The sequence below is a fragment of the Melanaphis sacchari genome, unplaced genomic scaffold (genome assembly GCF_002803265.2).
Source record: "Melanaphis sacchari strain LSU unplaced genomic scaffold, SCAv2.0 Contig182_pilon_pilon, whole genome shotgun sequence".
Taxonomy (NCBI): Eukaryota; Metazoa; Arthropoda; class Insecta; order Hemiptera; family Aphididae; genus Melanaphis; species Melanaphis sacchari.
In genome coordinates this window covers 533,197-540,490 of record NW_020270870.1, presented here as the reverse complement: position 1 = coordinate 540,490, position 7,294 = coordinate 533,197, and positions in this window count along the sequence as shown.

Below are 7,294 nucleotides of genomic sequence, written 5' to 3'. Positions count from 1 at the left end.
TCTTATTTTAATGTAATAGTCTACGTCATGATCAATTGTCGTGAAAAAATAAATAATAAGATTATTATTTCATAATTATATTTTATAGGTAACACTGTCATTTATAAAATGTAATAAACAATTATATTCTTTTATTATAATAATATTATATTATATTTAATTATATAAATATATGTTTTTTTTCGTGAAAAATAAATTAAATTATAATATTATAATAAATATAATGTATTAATGGTGTACGAAAAATATAATATAATATAATTTATTGGTAAATAACAAAAATAATTATTCTACAATAATTATAATTATTTGTATAATTATACAAAGTAAACAATATAATATAAGCATTGTCCATTTCATGAAATGGATTTATATATTGTACATATAATATAATGATATTTTCGTGAAAATTCAAGATCTGGACGAATTTCACAATCTGGATATTCAGTTTATGAAATGAGTGGTTTTACTATCTGAATGCGACGTATATATATACATTTTAAAATATTACCTATTCACATTACTTAACGATTAAGATGATATTGACTCAAAAGTCTGTAACAATAATATAATATAATTAAATCAACCAACCTGCAGTAAAACTAATAATTAATTAAATTACTTTAATGGCAATAGTAAAAAAATGTCCATGAAAAATATTTAATTGTTACATCGGTTGCCCTAGATTGTCTACTCTCAGAATCATTTTTCGTATCCACTTGTCTGCATCCTTTTCTGCTAAAAAAGGACGAGAAAAATCAGAATATAATTTAATATGATTAAAATTAAAGTATGCACCTAATCTGCTTAACACCTCCTTAAACGTATATATAGATTATAGAAGAATTAAAATCAACATATGATCATATTTATCATCGAAAATGTCTATACGTACATCATAATGTTATTATCTATGTTGGAAAAGCGTTTATATCTTTCTGTAGCATATAAAAAGCATATATGTGTGGAATGAAAATACACACAAACTTGCATCTCGCATATGACGTCCCTGCTCTATTCCAAAAGAAGAGGGTACCTATTCAATCTGTCGACCAGTTAAGGTTTGATAACATAACCCTTGATCGGGTAAGTTACCGATCGCGTGATCATCGAACAACGTCGGATGAAGATTCTATGCGTTATGGTAATATAATCGGAAGTTCAGCACCACCCACCTACGTAGCATTCGCAGTCGGCGTACGCGAATCATTTTTCGGACCCGACTAAAATACGCTAATGTGCTATCATTTTACGTTCTACACACAACTAAATAATTTCATGATATTATGTGAGTGGGCATGTACCATGTTACCATGCGGAGGACCGGGTAACGCGCGATCCTACCCCCCACACACGCGTCTCGGAATATTATAATATACTCATTACGCAATATGTTTCCGGTTGACGTTTTCTGAATATTCGCAAGCAGTCGACGAATAATGTCGTACTGTAGTATAATAATATATTATGTATAAACTCGAGAAAATACCCCCCGAGGTTCAATTATAAAACGGCATATCGCACATTGCAGTATATATAATGACGCGCAACCTACGCGTATATACATGTGTAATATACATTTTATATACGTACGCGCGGTATGTCGTTACAAAATATCGCCGTATTATAAAACGGGTGCACCGAACCGTTTTAAACTTTATTATCCGAAAACCGATTGAAAAGTCGATTCTAGTAGTTCCGCGATCGTACATATTATAATAGGTATACAACGCTCACCCCAATATGCCGACGGTATAATATTATATATTATATAATACAGCATAAACGCGTATTGTGTACAACACTCGAGTAGGTATTATGTTATTATACTACAACTATGTGTCTATATCATAATATATTATGTTGCAGCGGAAACGCGTTTTGACACGATAATACCCGCCGTAGTTATTGTCAGACGTGTAATACGCAGAACTATCGTGAACTTGCCAATTTTTTTGAAATCATTATGCGTTTGGTTATAGTCATGATCGGTTAAAAATAACGAACGAAAAGACCAATAAAAATAAATAAATTTAATGTTCAACGAGATTGCAGTTTTTGTTAACAAACGGTTTTAAACGCGAATACGAATGTTATTGTGTCCTCATAAAAATGTCTACTTCCTCCGAGTTAGGGCCCCTGCCCCATATAGCACCTCCTAGGTATAATACATATCTTGTCATCGAACCTGTAATACTTTTAATGTTGCAGTGTATTTTTAAGAATATTCATCCATTTTCATGCTTTGATATGCATTTATATTTAAATTCTGTTTACAAATTTTTAATAGTAGGTATACCTAAAACACGCAAAAACCATTATTTTTAATTTTTTTTTTTTTTTTTAAAGCTATCATGTAACTATTTTATAGAACTTTAATAAATTTTATTATATAAACTATATAGGTACAAACTGCAATAGACAGCACCTATAAATTATTTGCAATTACTGGTTACTACAGTCTACACTATATGTAATCGTAATGAATAATATTTTTTTTAAATTCATTATTTATTATCAATGATGTATATTTTATGTAATTTTATATTATTATTAATTTTATTTTTTCTATTTACTGTGAACATTTACAAACATTAAATATAAATTAATTTACCAATAACTAAATCTACTCGTACTTATTCGCCTAAACTGAATGTATTTTTTTGTGGAATAAACATTCACCCAAATATGGATTCGCTCAAACGGTCTATGCTCATACTAATACGTCTATAATATAAACTCACTCTTTAGGTATGTTATGAAAAAAAAAAAAAAAATCACTTGCCGTATAATAATATAGTAACTTCTATCGTTACCACAAAAAACCACTAATTACAAATGCTATTATCCAATATAAATAACAGGTAAGTAGTATGACGTGTTAATAACGTGTAATGCGTCAATTTTTATCAGTGACATCAATGCTACATTATTATTTATTGTTATAAGTTATAACTACACCTAGCAGCTGCGGTATAATATATGTGTATAATACTATATTTGATACAATAATATGATAGTGCAAAAAAACCACTCGAGTAAGCCAAAACGTAACCAAACGTTATGTATTAAAATTATATTTTCGGCCCCGTGGCGTACCTACAGGCTACAGTTGTAATATTAAATACTAGCTATCCGACTACTCAGTATTTAGATTATATTCCCGTCTATGTTAATTATTTATTTTATCATTACCTTTTCAATAAATGTAATTTTTTAATTGTAAAAATATATACTTTATTCATGCTATGTTATTTAATAATAAAAATGAATTCAACAGAAAAAATAAATAATTATATTTTTGTCCAGTATCAATAATAGATATACAATAGCAAATAGTAATTAAATAATTTGATGAATTTTAATTTAAAAAAATTCATCGTTCAACAATAATATTTATAATGATTAGAAAATTAGCTTAAATCATAACAAGGATCAAGCAATATTATTATATTATAATATTTCGATATTTAAAATTATAAATGATAACTTACAGGTACTTTGCTCTCCAGGGCGGCGGTCACTCTGTTATAATAATATGTCACTCTTCACTGATATTATTATTATTAGGATTATTATCATCATATATTATTATTGTTTGTTGTTGTGTGACCGTTCTGTGATATCTATCCTATAGCTAGCTTGCAAAAATGATATCGTCCACAGTATGAAGTACGTCTATAAATTGTTCTATACTTATTAGTTATTAGTGTTATTACACATAAAATATTTATGTAGGTACAACTGGCGACAGATCAATGGTGATGGCGAGTGATGGATAAATCAATTTGCGTGAATCAATTATATGAATATTTTTTTATTTTTCAGGTTGAAACATATTGTTAATGTTAAATGCATAGTGCATGGAATATGCATGTACAATGTTTCTCAGTGTTAAACTTCGAATTTCACTCTTTACTTCTCTCTGCTTCCCGCATAATAGCTACAATGAGTAATAATTGTAATATTTGATTAACTTAATGGATATTAAATTAAACTCTCTTTTTTGATAAAAATATGAGTACCTATATCGGTACAATCTACACTGCAAAATACATGCATAGTTTGAAAATATTCACTACTAACAATTGAATGTAAGTTATATTTTATTTATCTATATATTACATTTTTTTTTTCAAAATTATTGTGTATGTATGTATATATAAAAAAATATTCAATTTCCGTTCGCCAAAACTAAGTCCCCGTGTGAGCATATAAACAACGCACTAATCATTTTCGTTAGTCATTCGCCTCACACAGTAAGTAGATATTTTTTTAATGCTGCTGTATCGCGTGCATGCCCCGTTTACTTTTAACACGTATTTCCTATTGTAATTATTAAAACGTTCAAAATGTTTATTAACATTATAGATACGTACGTGTAGCAGTGCGTAATCGTAATGACGAAACAAAACACATATTCTGTAGACTGTATAGGTCGTTTTACCTCGCGCGTCAAGAACCCTTTGTACACACACATATATTTGTATACACTTTATATGTGTATGTATGTATGTGTGTGTGTGCATGCGTATTCGCGTAATATAATAACGAACCGTGTAGACCTCCGGAAAAATTGGGGTAAATCGTGCGATTTCCTACGGCAAACGCACACACAAATACGCACTAGGATTTCACGACGACAAACGCGTGTGTATATAGAGTTGTTCACGCACACAATTGCCAAGAAAACATAATAATAATAACCTCTTCAGCGCGGCGTTCATTTCGGGTCGACGTCGAGTGATTTGATGTTGGCGGGGAAAAGGATTCCGTCGTCTGTACACAACGCCGCTGTGGGTGTGTATGTGTGTGGGTGTTTACGACGAGGTTTGTGTGCGTGTGTATAGCCTCGGGGTCACGTCATTTACCCCTTTCGCACACGATGTTGCCGACAATATAATATTATATATAACTGCACGAGGAGCTCCTCTGGGGTTTTACGGGTAGCACGCGTATGCCACGCTGCAGCCGAGATTTAATAACGATATTATTCCTTCAACCCGCCATCGGTTCGTTTGTTTTCCACAATATAGTGTGTAATAATAATAAAAATAATATATACATATACATATATATACGATGAGTATATAATAATATGAGAAATGATTTTCACGTGGTTTGAAATGGTTTCACGCAAAACCGACTCGATCGCTTGTTTTTGGCCTATTAAAATACTATGAACAATGTTTTGTACCGCCTTCACAATAGTTGAGTAAACTGTGAACCATGATATGTGTGAGCGTAATATATTTTGCTTATATTTATTATTTTATTATTAGCTGTTAAAGCTTCGACAACAAATAGGCTATTAATCTATAGCTTAAATACGTATATAAGTGTGTAGATAAAATAAAAATAAAAGGAAAAGGATTTTCATTATTTGTAGTTATTTATAATTTTTTACTTAAGTTAATACTGTTAAAAAATGTATAAAATGCTCGAGTATTTTATTCATATAGTTCTTGTATTTTTGTTTATAAGCAAGACCAAAACTACAAGACTTTAAATGTACCAAATAAACTAAATTCACAATATTTTATAGTATAATGTCAATACAATTGATTATAAATACTTAGCATTTATAACCAATGTTAATTCTATGAATAAAATAATTTTTTTCCGGACTTTAACTTCTTCAACGAAGTAAAAAAAAAAAAACATGAGCATATGAAGTATAATACGTCATTTTTTACACATAGCAACACTATATTATGCATTTATGCATTTGTGTGCGTAGAGTATATTTTGCCTGACAATTTCTACAAATGAGTCGTATTATCGACTTTGAGATTAATAATCTCATTTTTATCTTCTATCATCCGATAATATTATAAAATAATAATATGTAATATTTTTAAGTCAGAACGTTGAGAAATAATTAAATTGCATCATTGGAAAAAATAAATGTGTTGAACAATAATAATAGTGGTTTGGCGCATACAATAACGACCGGTATAATTGTAAGAATAATAAAATAAATGTATGCTAATAATAGGTATATTTCAAGGTCACGAATGCATGATTTGTTGTTAAAAAATGAACAACTGTACATAATGCACTATAGCACGTTATTGCGTATGTATTATTATTTATTTATTTATTTACATCATTTGGATGTATACATTTTATCTTATTATCGTTGTAATTTCTTTTTATTTTTATTTATGATCTAATTATTGCGGTGTAGTAATTTTTATTATGCCTAAATCGAGTTTCACGAATTATCCATGCCAATCACATTTTGCTCGTATATACTTATAATACGTTATTATGCCCAACGTATTCTCTCGGGGTATGAAATTATATTGCTTGAATATTGGGGTATATACAAGTAGATATTGAAATATATAACAGCAGATTATTTGTTAACTTATTAACAACTCAATAATGTTTTAGGAAATTATATCCGATATTATTTTTATTAATAGGTACCTACTTACCTACGGCACATATTGAATACTTATCCATGCCTAGAATATGATATTATAAATGTCTATTTTGTTCGGAATATATTGGTTGGCATAAAATGTTTATATTACACTATCATGACCAATATTTATTTTTTTTTTTAGTTCCATGTTAAATGCATAATACATATTATTGTCGACTCGGTATATACAAAATACATATTATAACTATTTTTCCGTTTGATGCTTAGATCTTAAAGTAATGCGCATTTTGTTTTTGATTTCACGTTTTTTTCAATATCACATAGGTAATATGTACTATAATATAGTCTATAGTATGTTGTAATGCGTAATTTAATATGACATCTGTTTAGTTGTAGTTAAACGATCACGACGTGTATGGTGTACTCAACCCACCTGTAGGTATATACATAACTCGTGCAAGAATATATAAGCATAACTGTGCATGTATGTATATTGTATAGTAAATATATACATTATACTTAGCTATATAGGTAATATGGATATGTTCATATAATATTTAAAATGATTATTATTTTCTTTGTCGCCGAACATACGGAACATGGGCACATTATATGGCATCTGATGTAAATGCCAAGAAAGTAAATAATATATTATAAATCGTAAATTGTAATAATTATATTAAAATATAATATGTATAGGTACAAGTGCACGCAGTGCTTATATTCAATAAAAAGATTCAACAGACGTAAGCCAATTTCTATTGCTGCCAGTTAACGCGCATGTGTTAAAATTTATTAAAACGTAATCGGAATAAAATCACTATAATATATCATATTTCTGCATGGACACCTCGTTAAAATTCATTGTTACGATATTTCCGTACACCAAAACACGTATTA